The sequence below is a fragment of the Eumetopias jubatus genome, unplaced genomic scaffold (assembly GCF_037043125.1).
Source record: "Eumetopias jubatus isolate StellerSeaLion01/CBP00866 unplaced genomic scaffold, mEumJub1_p1.0 scaffold_2, whole genome shotgun sequence".
In the NCBI taxonomy this organism is placed as follows: Eukaryota; Metazoa; Chordata; class Mammalia; order Carnivora; family Otariidae; genus Eumetopias; species Eumetopias jubatus.
In genome coordinates, this window is record NW_028274808.1 from 192,836,696 (window position 1) to 192,855,307 (window position 18,612).

At 36.4% G+C, this 18,612-nt stretch overlaps 1 protein-coding gene and 1 pseudogene across 7 annotated transcripts in view; both read left to right on the top strand.

The window, feature by feature from the left end:
• RAB28 (RAB28, member RAS oncogene family) overlaps window positions 1-18,612 on the top strand; it is a 110,396-nt gene that overhangs the window by 58,612 nt on the left and 33,172 nt on the right. The window lies entirely within an intron of this gene.
• Window positions 11,790-12,692, top strand: LOC148164935 (secretory carrier-associated membrane protein 3 pseudogene; annotated as a pseudogene).

Consider the following 18,612-nt stretch of genomic DNA (forward strand, 5'->3'; position numbering starts at 1 on the left):
TAAATTTATGTTGATAGTCAATATTGGATTTTCTCAGCAGTTGTTACCTTGAATGTGAGGATGGACCTTAGGGCGTGCAGTATATTTCACCCTGACCATAGAGTATTTGTGGCATATGGACAAGTCAGGCTTCTAATATGGGGACATAGGCAGGTGATAACTGAGTCCCCTGCCCATTGTAGAGGTTAAGAAGGCATTTCCTTAGACTGACTTACCACTGATGTACCAGTCTGTACGGCTGTCCTTCTTCACTCTTTATACCTTTGTAATAGCTGGAGGTTATGTGGAGATACTGACCTGTTTTCTCTCTCTCGTGGCATTGTGCTAGGTCATCTTGGCTAACCTGAAAATGTTTCCCCAGATTTTGGTTAGTAGTAGTCACAAGAGACAATTTTGCACAGGAAGTGGCTGGCGTGCTTTTTGTCTCTGAGGGTCCGTGCTGAGTACCAGGCACTGTGTCAGCTCTCTTGTAGTGTCACTGATTTGTCAGCTCACCTGTAGGTGTGGGATTGCATGTGGATCAGCAGTTCCTTCAGCTCCTGCCAGATTTCCCCCTTCAGCATCTCTGAGTACTTGCCCTGCATGTACAGCCCTCTAGGGAAGGGTGCAGGCTTCTCCCATAACTCACCCTTGGCGTCAAGGTTGAAGTTGGTGAAGGACAGATGTGAGTTCCTGTTTGTCATTGCCACTTTCTGTTGTCCTTGCAGGTTCCAGTTTGTTCTTGTAGATTTCAGTTGTCTTTATCCATTCTAGCTCATCTTTGCAGGTTCCAGTTTGTCTTTGCTCCTGTTTTTATTCAGTTCCCTTCCTGACTGCTGGTCTGGCTGACCTATAGTGACTTCAGGCTCAAGATTAGATGCAGAGGCAATAGCCTACACCTGCTGCTCTTGAAAGCTTCCACAGTTATGCAAGGTCTAACCCTATAATAAATTCTGCTTTATCACCCATACTGGTTCTGCTCCTTGGATGCAACTCTAGTTGATACTCTTTACTCTTCTAGGATTCATACAAGAAACCTTTTATATTAGGTCCCATATTTAGAGTTATTTCTATCAGCTCATTTTATCTTTCAGAAATTTTTCCCCCCTTCTACTTTTGGCACCTTTATTTTTTTAAAATACTGCTTGTATTCTCATTTTTAATAGTTCATCTGGTATATCAATGGTACTTTGAACCCTAAAAAATAGTTTGGATTAAAAAATCCTTATTGTGCTTAAGTACTGGTTTTAAAAACATTTAACAGACATAACAATCTTGTAAAGACAATTGAAGTCTTTTTACCGTAAAGACTCATTTAACAAAACACTGAGCTGGAGGGGGTACGAAAAACCCAAAGAAGTTTTTACATTAGAGTAAGACAGAAGTGTCATTTTAAATCAGCAACTTGGGAGAGGTGTAGTGAGAGATGTTTGACAACCATATTCAGACATATTTTTGCATTATAATATAGATGGGTAATGTAATGTGGTGTGATCAATAAAAAGTCAGACCTAAAACTTTTCTTTTTGCCAACTTTAAAGTTGGAATGCTTGTTTCAGTGACATGTGGTTCTTCATGGGAATTGGCTTGCATATCTTTTGTTTTCATCATGATTGCTTATATCAGAGGTAGTACATTTGATTTTTGAGGTTGACTTTTTTATTGGCAATTGATAGAATTGTTTATAGCCATTCAGTTTAATTGATGCCACTTTTGGCCCCAAATGAGATTTTATTATAGTGCCTTATTTTTTTCTGAGACACTTATATTTAAAAGATGATGTAATAAATAATTGTTGAATGGATTACTACCTAATGGGGAGACCTGAAAATATTATTAAATTTTAATAAAACATATTACTAGATATTAGGGGAGTAACTTCATAACTTTTTACAGTGCCATTAATGCCAAAGATGCCATTGATGTACTTTTTTTAAAAATCACTTTTTCTGTACATTTATGTCTTATATTGAATTTTAGCATAGTGAATTATTTAAAATATATCACTTGTGTAATGTATTCTAAGGTGTTATAGTGTTATTCTAAAGTTATTCTACATTATTCTGTAATAGATATTTTGTAGGATTTTAAAGAGTAATCATTGCGTATTCAATTTAGAAAATTGGAAAATGCAGAAACCTATGAAAAAAATCACTCCTAATTCTACAGAACCAACCAGTTGTTAATATGTACATGTATTCTTTTAATCTCTTTCTGTATATATATTCTTTTCACTTAAGGTCTCTGTATCTTTTCTTTTTTTTTTTTTTAAAGATTTTATTTATTTATTTGAGAGAGAGAGAGAGAGAGAATGAGAGAGAGAAAGCACGAGAGGGAAGAGGGTCAGAGGGAGAAGCAGACTCCCCGCTGAGCAGGGAGCCCAATGCGGGACTCGATCCCAGGACTCCAGGATCATGACCTGAGCCGAAGGCAGTCGCTTAACCAGCTGAGCCACCCAGGCACCCCTCTGTATCTTTCTTATATGCAGACTTTTTTTAAAGCTATATTTTGAAGAGCTACCTAAAATTTCTACTGATTAGATGCCCCATAGTTTACTCATTTTTCTGTTTATGATTATTTCTAAGAAGCATGACTTTTATAACGTTGACTATTATAAGGGGGACAGTGAACCGAGAGTCAAACTTAAATGAGTAATAGATCCCAGTGAACTGAAAAAGTGATTGTTTGGGTTATTAAAAGGAGGAATGGAAAATTCTCATTAGTGTTCTCACCTGAAAAGCTATCATGCTTACTCATTTTAAATTCTCATGGTGTAGTCTTCATTTATTTTTTCAAATAGTGAGTTGAGTATTCTGAAAAATGGGAATCAGAGTTCAGTAGTTTCCCATTCATTGCTCCCCCATGATTACAATATTCATAAAGAAATCTCAGAATTTTATCCATAAATACTGATTGTTTTACTGACATAGAATTGGAAGGAATGCTGTACAGTTTTTCTTATTAAAAGTTTTTCTTGGGGCCCCTGGGTGGCTCAGTCGGTTAAGTGTCTGCCTTTAGCTCAGGTCGTTAACCCCGGGGTTCTGGGATCAAGTCCCACATTGGGCTCCCTGCTCAGCGGGGAGTCTGCTTCTCCCTCTCCCTTTGCCCCTCCCCCTGCTTGTGCTCTCTCTGTCTGTCAAATAAATAAATAAAATCTTAAAAAGAAAAAGCATTTCTCTTGGAGTAGTCAATAAAAGAAGTCAGACTTCTTCAGAATCAGATGATTCATTAACATGAGAACAGTAGTTTTTAGACGGATTTTCTGTAATCTCTCTCATTTTTAATTTAAATTCAATATAATTAACATATAGTGTATTATTAGTTCTGTAGTCTCTTTAACTTACAATATATTTCATATAGGCCGACAGCTTTCTTTTGCTTCTTTTGAGTGTAAACTCATGTTTATTGTTTCAGCTTCATAGAACATACTGCCCCCATGAGATGTATTTCTTTTTTTTTATTTTTTTATTTTTTTAAAGGTTTTATTTATTTATTTGAGAGAGAGAGAATGAGAGATAGAGAGCACGAGAGGGAAGAGGGTCAGAGGGAGAAGCAGACTCCCTGCTGAGCAGGGAGCCCGATGCGGGACTCGATCCCGGGACTCCAGGATCATGACCTGAGCCGAAGGCAGTCGCTTAACCAACTGAGCCACCCAGGCGCCCTGAGATGTATTTCTGATGTTTAATTTTTTTTAAGATTTTTTGTTATTATTATTTTTAAGTAATCCCTACACCTAGCATGAAGCTCAGATTTACAACCCTGAGATCAAGAGTCACATGCTCTACTGACTTAGCCAGCCACGCACCCCTCTGGGATTTAATTTTAAATAAGTATTTTAAAGTCAGAATGTGTCATATAGTAACATACCCCAATAAAGAAAGACTGCTGGTTTTAAGTCAGATATTCTTAGATTTGAGATTTTGGCTATGTGCATTTGTTTCCTCCTAAGCTGGAAAATTTTTACTCAGTCTTCCAACACAAGCCATTTACTTCTCAAATACAGGTTTACATTTTCATTAGGAGACAGAGATATTCTACACAAAAATGATAAATCTTTTGAAAATGAATACCTGAATGTAGAGTTTTAAAAATATTCAGGAGTGCTTATTAAATCCTACTTTAGAATTTTTCTGTAATTTGTGACTAGCCTAAAAGTACAGAGCAGTCGGTTCAGTCTTAACGAAAAACCAAAACAAAATGGCAGGTATCTGAAAACAAACAAAAAACAAGTGAGCATTGTTAAAACTTACCAACGGAATTTGTCCATTTTAGTTTCAGTAAAAAAGTATTTTTTGGTTTAAAACTGAACACCAAAGGTGGTTATATGATTTTGTTTCATTCTTTATTCCATCTTCTTCCCCACCACTGCTACTTATATCCACAGAGTTATATACTGATATATTGAGACTGTGAACTGAATTCTTTGTCAGTGGAGATAAATGTTTTCTAGGTTTGCAGTTAAGCTCCTTCTTTCTTCGTGATCTCGTTTTAAGCATTATAGATTACTGATGACTCTTCTGTACTTAAATAAGGATTGATAAAAATTGATTAAATTTTACATTTAATCTTAGGTTCAGGGGTAAATTTTTTTTTTTTAAGATTTTATTTATTTGAGAGAGAGAGCACAGAGGGAGAGTTAGAGGGAGAAGCAAACTCCCCACTGAGCAGGGAGCCCAATGTGGGGCTCGATCCCAGGACCCCGGGATCATGACCTGAGCTGAAGGCAGACACTTAACCGACTGAGCCATCCAGGTGCCCAAAGTCTTTCTCTTTCAAAGGAAGTTTTCTGTTAGGAATTATCTATATTTGTGCCTTTTCCTTAAGTAGAAACTTTTTTTTTAGAGGAAGTATTTTCTTTGATAGTTGTCATTATTTATTTCTTGCTTATTGACATACTGGGCTAGCACCATCTTCTGAGTTTGTTATATAATAGTTTAATATCAAAGTCTAAGGGGCATTTTATAATTAAGAAAATGCTTTCAGTTTTTATGAGAATTAGAAATTTTTTTTTCTAAAATCAGTTTGGTTAAAATTTTTTTTTTCTAAAATCAGTTTGGATAACCATTAAAAACAACTGTGTGTTAGAATTTGTTATTATTGTAAATATTTGCACACATTCAATTTCCTCTTCTATTCAAAAGTACCCATTCATTCATTCATTCATTCATGAGGACCTTTGCTGTACCAAGCACAATGGTGGGGGAGACAGTATGATAGTGTTGTCCTAGAGTGATGTGCTTAGTACACTGGAGGACTTGACAGCAGAAGTAAATACTTAAACAGAATCTTAAAGGATATGCAGGAATGTACTATACAGAAAAGGGCAAGAAAGAGCAGTCCAGGTTGAAGTAAAACCTTAGAAGCTAGGAAACAGTCTGAAATATAATGCAAATTTATATTTGTCCCAGCTGGAGGTTAGGGTGTAAGGCAGAGAGAGTTGAGAAACAGAGATAATGTTTTAAGGAGTTTAGATTTTCTCCAAAGAGCTATAGAAAGCCTCTGAAGGTTTTTTAAACAGAGGAGTGATTTGACCAGTAGTGTAGAGCAAGGGTCCTCTTTTTGTATAGTCCACTATCTAAGAATGGTTTTTACATTTTTAAATGGTTGGAAAAACATCAAAAGAAAGATATTCCAAAAATTATATGAAAATCGTCCATAAATAGTTTTATTGGAAGAGCCACACTCATCTTTTACATTGTGTCTGTGGCTGTTTTTTCACAACAATGGCAGAGTTGAATCATATGAAGAACATATGACCCACAAACTCTAATAGACTTACTATCTGACCCTTTACAGAGAAAAGTTTGCCAAAACCTTGTCTAAATACACCAATTAAAATATAAAGGTAGAGTGGATAAAAAAGCAAGACCCCCTTTTAAGCTGTCTGTCAGAAACCCACTTTAAATATGAAGATTCAGTTAGGTTAAAAGCAAAAGGAATGAAAAAGATACTCTGCAAATACTAATCAAAAGAAAGTTGGAGTAGCAATAATAATAATATAAACAAGGAATCTAGTGCAGGGATTAAAAAAGAAAATAAATAAATAAAAAAGAAAGCAGGGGCGCCTGGGTGGTTCAGTCGTTAAGCGTCTGCCTTCGGCTCAGGTCATGATCCCAGGGTCCTGGGATTGAGCCCCACATTGGGCTCCCTGCTCAGCGGGAAGCCTGCTTCTCCCTCTCTCCCTGCTTGTGTTCCCTGTCTTGCCGTCTCTCTCTCTCTTTGTCAAATAAGTAAATAAAATCTTAAAAAAAAAGAAAATATAATATTCAGAAGGTTAATTCACAAAAAAGCCACCACAATCCTTAATGTCTATAAACCCACAAAGAGAACTTTAAAATACTTAAAGCAAAAACTGATAGAACAGAAGTGAGAAATAGGTCCACCATTGCAGCTGAGACTTCAGTACTTTTCTCAATACTGGTAAGGTATATAGACAAATAATCAGTCAGGATATAGATGACATGAACAGCATCAACCAGCTGGACCTGACTGACATGGAACATTCCATCCAACAACAGCTGAGTAAGTGTGCTTTCAAGTGCACATGGAACAAGATAGACCGTATTCTGGCCTATGAGAAAAGCCTTAACACATTTAAAAGAATTGAATATGTGCTCTGTCAATAATGGAATGAAACTAGAAATTAGTAGCAGAGAGATATTTGTAATATCCCCAAATATTTGGAAATTAAACAGCTTACTTCTAAGTAACCAGTGGATCAAAGATTTTGAATTGAACAAAAACGAAATCACTGCTTATCAAAATTTATAGGATGCAGCTAAAATATTAGTGTTTAGAGAGAAGTGGTTAGCATTATTAAATGCTTATATTTGAAAAGAAAAAGAATTCTCAAAATCAATGATCTAAGCCTCCACCCTAAGAAACTAGAAAATGAAGGGCAAATTAAACTTAGAGCAAGGAGAGGAAAAGAAAAAGTAAGGCAAAAGTAGAAATCAAAAACAATGGAGAAATCGGGGCACCTGGGTGGCTCAGTCATTTAGGCATCCAACTCTTGATTTTGGCTCAGGTAATGATCTCAGGGTTGTGAGATTGAGCCCTGCATTGGGCTCTGTGCTGGGTGTGGAAGCTGCTTAAGATTCTCTCTCTCCCTCTCTCTCTGTCCCTGCCCCCTTACTCTCCAAAAAAACAAACAAACAAACAAAAAAACAAAAAAACAAAAACAAAACCAAAAAACCAGTAGAGAAATCAATGAAACCAAAAACTAGTCCTTTGAAAAGAACAATAAAATTGATAAATCTCTAGCCAAATTGAGCATGAAAAAAAAAGGCACAAATTACAGAGGGGAATTTACCATATATCCTGCAGGTATGAAGAGAAGAATAAGGGAATATTAAGAAAAATTTTACTTCCATAAATTTGACAACTTAGCTTAAATAAACAAATTCCTGTAAAGATACAGACTACCAGAGTTCATTCAAGAAAAAAATAGATAAACTGAATATTGCTGTATTTATTAAAAAAATCTAATTTATAATTTTAAAATCTTTTCAACAAGGGAAACTATAGGCCCAGATGGTTTTACTGGTGAATTCTACCATACAAACATGTATGGAAGAAATAATTCCAATTGTATTTAAACTTTTCCAGAAAACCAAAGAGGATATGACACTTCCCAGTTCACAGCAACAGCATTAATCTGATACTAAAATCAGATGAAGACACTATAGGGAAACTACAGACCAATATCCCTCATGAACATAGACGCACACACAAAAAATCCTTAACAAAATACTAACAATGAATTCAGCAATATACAGTATAAAAAAGATACTACATCATGTCCAAGTGGGGTTTATCCTGGAAATGCAAGGCTAATTCAGTATTCAAAATCAATTAGTATAATTTACTATATCAATAGGCTAAAGAAGAAAACCCATTTAATGATCTCAATAGATGTATCAAAAGCATTTGACTAAATTCAACATTAATTCATGATTTAAGAAAACTCTCAGCAAACTAGGGATGAGAGGGAACTTCTTCAACCGATAAATGGCATCTATGAAAAACCCATAGTTAATATCATATTGAGTATCACAGCGTGAATGCTTTCCTCCTGAGATCAGGTACAAGGCAAGGATGTCTACTCTCACGATTCTTGTGTTCAACATCCTTCTTGAGGTCCCGGTTATTGTAAGGCAGTAAGAAAAAGATATATAAAACATATAGATTAAAAATGAAGAAACAAAATGACCAAATTCTCAGATATGATTAAATATGTTGGAAATCCCTGTGTTGAGAAAATTGTACAAGCATAAGAAGACCCAAATAAAATAAGACAAATAATACATTAAAGGATACAAAGACTGAATATTATAAAAATGTAGGTTCTTCTCAAATTGATTTATGGATTCAGCATAATTTCAATAAAAGCCTGATGGTGTTTTTGTGTGTGGTGTTTAAACAAACCATATCTAAAATGTATATAGAAGGATAAAGGGCCAAGAATAGTCCCTATGCTCCTGAATTACAAGGTGAGGAGCATATACCATGCCCGTGATCAAGACTTTTTATAAGTAGCTTGTAATAAAGACAGCGTGGAATGCACTCAGGGAAACAAGAGAGATGCTGGAAACAAAGCTCATGTAAATGGAACTTGGATGTTATTTTGAAAGTGGTATTGAAAATCTTTGAGAAAGAATAGACTATTTAATGAGTAGTCCTGGGACAGTTGTTTATTTGAAAAAGAAAGTGGATCCCTATATTATCCCCACACACAAAAAATTCGTTCACCTGGAATGAAATGTTAATGGCACAACTTTTTAGAAGAAACAAAAGAATTTCTTTCCTACGTTGGTATGTGGAAGGAGTTCTTAAAGAAGATGCAAATGCTAAATTTAAATAATGACTATATCAACCACATAAGGTAAACACCACAGAAGATAAACGTTTGTTTCTATTAAGTGACACGTGAAAGAATGCAAAAAGATAAGCCACAAATTGGGAGAAGGTATTTGTAACAAAAGTAAATGACAAAAGATTACTATACTTTTACAAATATACAAGGAAAAGACAACTCACTAGAAAAATGGACATAAAACAGAAATAGGAATTTCACAGAATATGAAAGACAAATGGCCCAAAGACATGAAAATAAGTGCAATCTCATCACTGAGAAGAAAATGCAAAATATAACCACAGGTAGGTAATAAGGTACAAATCAAGAGGCCTAAGAATAACAGGGATGGAGACATAATATGACTCTACAAGAGTTCATATTCACTGCTAGATGGATTGCAAATTAGTACAACCACTTTGAGAATAATTTGGCATTATTCTATAAAGAACATTCATAGTCCACGCTTGATCCTAGCCAACAGGCCGAGAAGTGATGAATATTCATAGACTATGATTCAACATTTTTTTTTTTTACTCTGCTGTATATCTCAGACTGCTCATGTATGCTTCACGTACATATCAGGTGACATGTACTGTGAATAGTCATAGCGCGTCATTTTTGGTAATAGCTAACACTTGGAAAAAAACTCAAGTGTCCATCAGTTGGAAGAAAAGAGATATAAATTGTGGTATGTTCATCAGAGGTATCCTTTATAGGCGTGAAAGTGAGTGAACTATTCTACTTGGGATAACATGCATGAAACAGCATGGTTATAAAAAAAGACCATTCCAGAGGACTACATGTATGAAGAGAAAGTTGTATGAAAGTTAAGAATGCAGACTCTGGAATTGGATTGCCATGGGGTTGAGTTATGGCTCCCCTGCTTACTAGATGTGTGTCCTTACCTAAGTCATTTACCCTCTTTGTGCCTCAGGTTTTTCATCCGTCAAATGATGGTTGTTGTGAGGATGAAAAGATTTCTTATGTGTAAAGTACCTGTAAAAACGGTGCTCTAGAAATGTTAGCTCTTCTTATTACTCTGAGATCTTTTGCTACCAGGAACTTTTCACTTTACTATTTTCTTTTTGTTATTATTTTAAATGATCTTTCATTCCCCCTCTTCCAGTAGAACTAATATATAGTGGGGAATTGGAAAATACAAAGAATTAAATAACCATAATATAATTGCCAATTAAGGCAATTCTTACTGTGGCTTCTGTTCTTTGCAAGATCCCAGGGTATGCTGGTATCTAGGCAGGACAAATACACTTTTTTTTTTTTCCCCATGCAAGTCTATGTATGGAAGGCATAAGTGAACTTGGACCCTATTATATCTGTATATCATGCAGAGTTTTGCAAACCTGTATAGTTCTGTGCAGGTATGAAATTCTCTAGTAAGAATTCCTATGGAGAATGGTCAAAACATGAATTAATTTTCCAGTTCCTTTAGGCTTTTGGCACGTGGGCAAATGCTAATCTTCGTGATCTATGCACACATGTTATAGAAAGCAATAAAAACTTGTAGACAGCCACAGATGTAGAAAGATTTACTTACTCTGTGGTGCTATGTTCTCAGTTAGACCCATTATTTCATTTTAGCGTGATGTTAGAGGAGAAGAAGTTATCCATTATCTATCCCCAGAAAGAAGTTGGGTAATCTAATTAATGATACTAAGTTAGTTGAGGAAATAATATGAATTCTTACGTACTCCCTCCTGTCCTCTTGAGTCTGGCTGCTTTTGGTGTTGCTCTGGTGACTCTACAGAGTTCATATTCCTTATCGCTTCAGAATTCTTATATGTGGGTTTGTGATATATATGTGACTACAATAGAAATGCAGTGCAAAGCGATTAGGAAAGTTTTGTAATAATGTGGAGAATCTGTAAAAGTGTTGGAGAATTATTAGAAGCAAAGTAATTAACAAATAAGGATCTGGCAGAGTCAGGTGATAAATAATTAAATCCACGAGGCTCATGGCACATACAGGAGGTCAAAAGAATATGATCTGATGAAGAATTAATAGAGGTCCTTGGGAAAAACACTCAATATTTTTGCAACAGTGACCCTTTTTTATGATCATATGAAAAATTAGGTTTGAAGTGAAGATTGTCATAATTTTAATAGGAAGTTTTAATATAGTGAGATATACATACATAAGAATATGTAAGATTTGGAATAGCTCTTCCCAGGTTAGGAAATAGAACATTGCCAAGCACCAGAGGCATGCAAAGTGCCTTTCTCAATCCTTTTGCTAACTTTAGGGGTAACTATTATCCTTTGTCCTGATCTTTTCCTTGCTGTTTTCAGTTTTATCATCTGTATATACCTCACTAAATAATATTTATTTTGGCCATTTTTTAAATTGCATATGAATGCTGTCATTTATATGTATTCCTTTTTGTCTTGCTTCTCTTGCTCACATGTTTGTGATACTCATTCTTCCTGTGAAGTGAGACTCTAATAATTTTTCAGTCCTATATAGTATTCCTGCAAAATAAGAAAGGATATACAGTTGATTCTTGAACAACATGGGGGTTAGGGGTATGACCCCCATGCAGTTGAAAATCCGAATATAACTTTTGACCAAAAACTTATTAACTACCTGTAGCCTACTGCTGACAGGAAGCCTTATGGATAACAGAAGCTATTGGTTAACACATACTCTGTATGTTATATGTATTATATGCTGTATTCTTACAATAAAGTAAGCTAGAGAAAAGACAATGTTATTAAAATCATAAGGAAAATAAAATACAGTACTATACTGTGTTTATCCAAAAAACTCGACACATAGGAGGGAGCTCCAAGAGCTACTGTGGCTGCCAGCGCTGTGGCAAGGGTGTGGACAGTAGGGGGCAGCCCGGGCTGCAATGACCAACAGAGCTCAAAGCGAGCTTCACAACCCCTCTTAGGTCCCAGCTGTGTAACTCAGTGCCAACCTAGGCCACAGTATGCCACGCTTGACGTCTACGACTCTTTGAGCCCTGGGAGCCGCCACTAGCCTAAGAGCCTTCTGCTCTTGCCATGTTGCCTTCACCCTTGCTCCCTCCTTGCGGTCCTCCAGGAAGCTCACAAGGTCAGATCTATGACTCCTCCAGCACCCAGGCTTCCCCTGTGGCAGTCACGGCTGAGCTACTAAAGAGGCAGAAGCAGCTCAGCTGGAAGGCAGAGGAGTTGGAGCAGAGAGAGTGAGGGCTGTAGCATGCTGCCTTAGGGAACACAGCTACTCGACAGAACAGTTGGCCCCGTTTTTTGCCCAGCTTAGCCCTACTTTGTCCAGGACATCTCCATGGAGATCCTCCAGGAATTTCCAAAGACCGTATCCACCATATACTGCCTCTGCATGTGCAGTACTCTGGCTCTTCTCCTGAATGTCCTCGCCTGCACAGCTTTGCAGAGACCAGCAGTGGCCCAGGCTTGGGCTGTCTGTCCTCTGGGTCCTCCTATTCACTCCCTGCTCCTTTGTGTGCTGGTACTGCCCCACGTATAAGGCTTTCTGGAGCAATAGTTCATTCGTTTTCTTTGTTTTCTTTATTTTCTTCGTTCAAGATGATTTTTGTCCTCCGGACGATAGGCATTCCAGGTTGGGGGTTCAGGGGCTGGATTTCCGTTCTGATGGTGCTGAAGGCCAACATGGCTGTAGCTGTGTGCACGCTACTGCCTGCCCTGTTCTTCACTAGCATCACTGTCCTGGGAATACGGACACTCAGGCAGATCCACTCCTTGCCCTGCTACACAGATGCCGGCTTTCAGGAGGCCCGGCAAGAATTGGCTTCTGGTGTCTTCAGTTTTGTGGTGCAAACTGTAGCTGCCAGTGCAGCCACTGGGGCTCAAAAATGCCTTTCAGGCCCCGTGACCCTGACTGGGATGCCCTGGCTCTGCCACTGGAGGGAGCTGACTTAGGCCCCATCCCTGAGGTCTCTGGGACTTGGCGAGACACCACTACTTGAGGTCTCCTCTCTAGCGCCCCCAATCCCACAGCCATGATTGCTGAACCTGATTTAGGGTCTGGAGAGCCCACTGTGACCAGTCATTGCTTCCCCTCCAGCCCCCCAGTTAGGTCACACTACTGCCACCTCTTACTCCAGTCCAGCTTCCCTCTGCTGTGCCAAGTCAATTGCTTTGGTTACTTAAATAAAAAGGAAGTAGAACTGGAACTCTAAATAAATAAATGAATGAATGAATGAATGAATGCATGCCAACATGTAAGTGGACCTGTAGTTTCAAACCCAGTGTTGTTTAAGGATCAGCTGTATATTATTTTAGACACAGTTGATGCTCTGTATTTCTTTTAAAAACTTAAAAATATTTTTGTCTTTATTCAACACATTCTTTGTGAGTGGCTATTATGTGCTTTTTTGTGCTTACCTGCTTTTGTTTTTAGCTGTGTGTAACAAAAGAAACAAATAAGCATGGCTTAAATAATGAGCTTATTACATCAGTGTATTTGGTTTCATAAAATCCTAATTTCTATGTCTCTAAAGCATCATGAAACATTTAAAAAGAAAATCCTAACCTGAGGGGAATATTTGGAACAAATTTGGCAAATGTCCTTATTAGAGAAAGTGCTTGTACACATTGATAAGGCGAAACACATAAAACAGTAGAAAATAGAAAAGGAAGGAAGAGACATTTGATAAATAAATACAAAAACTAATATACAGGAAAAAGGTTAAACTTCACTGAGGTTTTAAAATTTATACTAGAAAGTAGTTTCTTTGATGATACCTTTTTCTTTATCTGTGGAACAGTGATTATCAGGCAGCTCTATTTTTAAGAAGGTTGGTTTAAGAATCTACAGAGTCAAAGTCAAGTTCTGGTCACTTATTTTGTAGCATTAGCAATTCTTCTAATACAGTATGATTTACTATGTCATCAGGGAAAGACAGCATTAGAGAGTGTGCATGGCAGGGTAAAATTAAACACATGCTCACAATCAAATTAATGTATTTCATCTGTCTTCAACTAATAACAATCTGTCATGTTATCTATCTGAGTAGGGGCATAAACAGTTTATTTTGTGTTTGGAGTAACTTCCTGGAGGTAGTTAATGTGACAAGTAGTTTGTTTGAATTGAGTATAACCAGATCAACACTCTAGATGTTTCCTTGATACCCTAAAAATTACTGTGAAAATCTGTACAAGTGCTATATTTGTATTTTGCTTTTACTTCTTTAAGTTAGAGACATATTTTACAGTCATTTCACAGAGAATATTCTGTTTCTGCCATCATATATGAGCTGAAGAGCAAAATATCCTTTTAATGCTTTCTTTCCATTGATAGGGAACAGACATTAATAATGATTAGCATCATACTGCACTTTCCCTTTTTGTAAAAACGTATATTAATACATTCCGGTTTTGATGAAAAAGTCATATTCGTTGTAGAATATGTTTTTATAGCATGTTGAAAATGAGTATTTAGGAAAATAGGAATATCGTAAAGTCTCAGACCGAAAAAAAAATACTATTGCAATCTATTTCAGATTTTAAAAGTCTTAAGATTTTTCATCACTTAAGTCTGATCAGTAGGTCTGATTATTACACATTTGATATACCTAGTTTTTAAGCTGTTTATTACATTTGTACTATAACTTTGAAGACTGTTCTGTTGATTATATCAGTAATCCTGTAGGTAGATGCGGTGGAGCTCCTAAATAAGGATGCCTAAATGCCAGTAAACAAACTGGACCTAAAAAAGGAAGTTGTCATATACTTGGCTAATTAGTATTGGTGTGTGTGTTTTAGAAGTCAAAATATATACATATTTTAAGCACATATAAATCAAATTTAGTACATTATAAGGGTATTTTACTTGTCATATTTGGGCTAATCATGATGGATCATTTTTAAACATTATGTAATTTCACAATTTGCACAGCTGCAAGTACTTTGTAAAGAACTTTATATAATCAAGTGTTAAGGCAAAGAATATCTTAGTTTATAATGCTGATGGGCTCAGTTTTATGATTTATTGTTATTAATGAATACTTTTAAAGTACTAATAAGTAATAACCAGGTATACAATAGTTCACTTTTTTATAATGGCGAGCATTTCAAGTTTTTATGTCTTTATTCTTTTAACTAAAACTCTCAATAAAAGTTAGACTGTTAAGTGATCATGCACAAAGCTGATGTTCATTCTTCTTTGTAAGACACTAGCTGGATTTGGAATTAGATGGCTCGGTTCTAATTCTGGTGCTATTGATGACTAGCATTGGGACTTTGGTTAGGTCACTCTGAGCCTTGGGTTTTTTAGGTGTGAATTAGATGAGTGCTTTACCTATTTGCCAGGAGTGTTACGTGGTCCCAAGGTGTTTTGCAAATTTTGAAACAGAGTTTAGATTGCTTCCCAAGTCTCCTGGAATGGTTTCTCTATGTTTTTGCTCTTTCCCATCTTTCTTCCTTATAGTTGCCAGTGTAGTTTTTTCAGAATGCAAGATCAGGATGTGAGGGCGATCTGGCTGCGACATCTGTCACCCCATTGATCGCCAGGGTTGATTCGGCTGATCTGGCTGGCTAGGCGGGTGTCCCCTTCCTCCCTCATCGCTCCATGTGCGTCCCTCCCAAAGCTGCGCGCTCGGTCGAAGAGGACGACCTTCCCCGATAGAGGAGAGGACCGTTCTTCAGTCAAGGGTATACGAGTAGCTGCGCTCCCTGCTAGAACCTCCAAACAAGCTCTCAAAATGCAAGATCACATTGTGCCATTGGTACAACCCTGCAAGGGCTTCACAGTGCTGAATTTGGGTAATATCCTCGTGTTATACCTGCCACATAGCCCTACTCTTGCTCACTATGCTTCTTGGTTTTTCTCAGTGGTAGTCATTTTCCTCTGTTAGGTTTTGTCCCACCTGTTCCAGTGACTGAAACATTTTTCTCCTCCAGTCTCCTCTAAGCCTGGTTGGCTTATCCTCACCCTTTAGATCTCAGATCGAAGAGGTCTTCCATAGCTACCATATAAAACTGGCATTATTACTGTCTTGGTTCCTGTCACTCTCCATCTGCCTCCCCAATTTCAGATTATGAAAATTGTTTCATTGCCTTGATTATTTATGTGTTTACTTGTTTATCAGTTTTTCTCCCTTGTTAATGTGAGAGTAAGAATTGTGTCTATTTTGTTCTTTATTGCTTGTGGTTAGCACAGTACCTGACACATAATGGGTGTTTATATTTATTTAATAAATGAATCTTAAGATTTGTTTTACCTCTTTTAAAGAAGTACATGAACTTTTTTCTTTTTTTTGTAACCTGTGATTTTTTGTAAATACACAGTTAATCTGAGTCATCTTTAGGTTGATTAATGTGTAGGACTGTAACAACTTTTGGGAGGAAAAAATCTGCATGTGTAAGTGTAAAACTTGCCATCTTTTATTTTTAAAGTTATATAGATTATGGTAACTAGTTATACAAGATGGCTGAACAGAAAAAAATGCCATATTCATGAAATCTGTAGGAGTGTAACCTTTTTTATCATTTGTAATTTTCTTTTGAATGGTCTCTGAATTTAGAAACAAGGAGTTGTTACTGTATAGTGAATGGAAGTGCTTTGAATCCAACTGGGGAAGGCTGAAGGTTTTTTAATGTATGTCACTCACAAGGATTTCTTTTCTGTGCCTATATTTTTGCTCAGGTGGACTGGAATATGTAAAGTAAGATGGGTGAAAATTGTAGCTGTGGTGCAGTTGGTTGAGTGTCCGACTCTTGGTTTCGGCTCAGGTCATGATCTTAACAGTTGTGAGGTTGGGTCCTGTGTTGGACTCTGCGCTCAGCATGGAGTCGGCTTCAGATTATCTCTCCCTTTCCCTCCCATTCACTCTCTCTCTCTCAAATAAATAAATAAAATCTTAAAAAAAAAAAAGTGGGGCTGTGCAGATGTTACCTATATGCATATGAACTTTTTAGCACCCAATATAAGACCCTCATGCCTCAGCCCTGCTGGTTTCACCAGCTCTTGGAAGCCAGGTTCTTCCAGATGCTCTTGCACATTTTCCTTTGTTGAATAATGTACATCGTCTCTACCCCCAAGGTTGTCTGACTGCTTTTTTCCTCATCTTTCAGTAGTTAGCTGAAGCATCATCTTCTCTGTGAGATCTTTCCTGTCCCTCTAAGCAGTTCTAGAAATTTCCTTTCTCTATTCTCCTGTTGTACCTTGTCTTATATAGAACACTGTTGTTCTCTTGGTCTCAGAATTCCACTGTATATCTCTCTACATGTGTTTCTCTTAGCCTTCCTAGCATTTAGCACTTAGGTGGTACTGGGTAAATAGTTCATGAATAAATGAATGGATAGACAAACCACAATAACACTAGCTAATACTTACTGAGTGTGTGCCAATCACATACTATGTGCCTTATCATTTACCAGTCATCGTTGTATGTGTTTTATACATATTTACTTATTTTATCTATCATAATAACATTATGAGGTAGGTACTGTTGTTGTCCCCTTTTATAGATGAGAAAACTAAGATAAGGAGAGATTGATTTGTTCAAAATTCCACAAGTGGTAATGGAACAGGAAATCAAACCCAGGCAGTCTGGCTCTGGAAACTGCATTCTTTACTTACCATGTCTTACTTCCTCTTCACGTAAATCGGTGAATTATTGAACCATAGTTTTTTTTTTTTTTCTATATTTGCCTTATTACAAACAATTGAGAAGTACAGAAAAGTTATTTCTTGTATGAGATTAATTCTCATATGTAATCTCTCATCACTCTATATCAATAAAATAGTAACGAAGATCATCTATTGGGGTATGAATAAAGTTTTTGTAATAACTTTATGATGATATTTGATATGATGTGACTTTTATTAGAATTCTTGTTTATTAAACATAATTTACTTACCATTACTCATAAACTCTGTCTGTACATCCTTTATATAGGCCACTTTATCCTGGAAGTTTCCCCGTGAATACATTTTGAATGATCACATCAATTTGTAGAGTTAGTATTCCATTGGAATTAGCACGGCCACATGAACGATGAAAGTGACAACTTTAGATTCAAAATTCTGACTTGTTGCTCCTAAATCAAAGCTATGAACCGCAATAAAATCAAAACAAGATAAGAATACATGATACTAAAATATTTATGGATGAAGTAATATATAATATTTTTGATTTTCTTAAAATAATCCGAGAGTGGGGATATGAATAAACCAAGATTGGTCATGAATTGATAATTCTTGAAGAATATTTCCTTTTATCTTCCAACAAAATGTAGTGACAAAGAATACATTTTTGTTTTCATACAACTTTACATGTATTACTTGAGCCATTTAATGGCAAAAGAAAGGACATTTCTCCAATATTTCATGTTTTGTTTTTATTTTTCCCTAGTAAGTAAAAAAATGCAAAACAGGCTTTTCAATTTATGATTGTTTAATGTAACTTAATTTTGTGACTGATTTGAATATGACATAATGACAAAGAGACAATATAATGCTTAGATTTTTGTTATCTTGCTAATTATAACTTTAAGTTATCATTGGTTAATAACTCAAGACCCAATGTATACTCAGGAAGAGGTTCATTGTTAACAAGAATGATGTAGATCTATATTTTATGTTAGTTAGGTAATCTGTATTAGTTAAGGTAATGCTAGATGCTATAAACAGACAATTCCTCAAGTTTCACCATCTTAGTACAATAGAAATTTATTTCTTGTTTATGTAAAGACCAAAACCAGGTAATACTTATCATTAGTGGCTCATCCCCCTTTCAGATCCAAACTCCTTCAATTTTCTGGAACCACCATTTTCAACAGATGCCTTC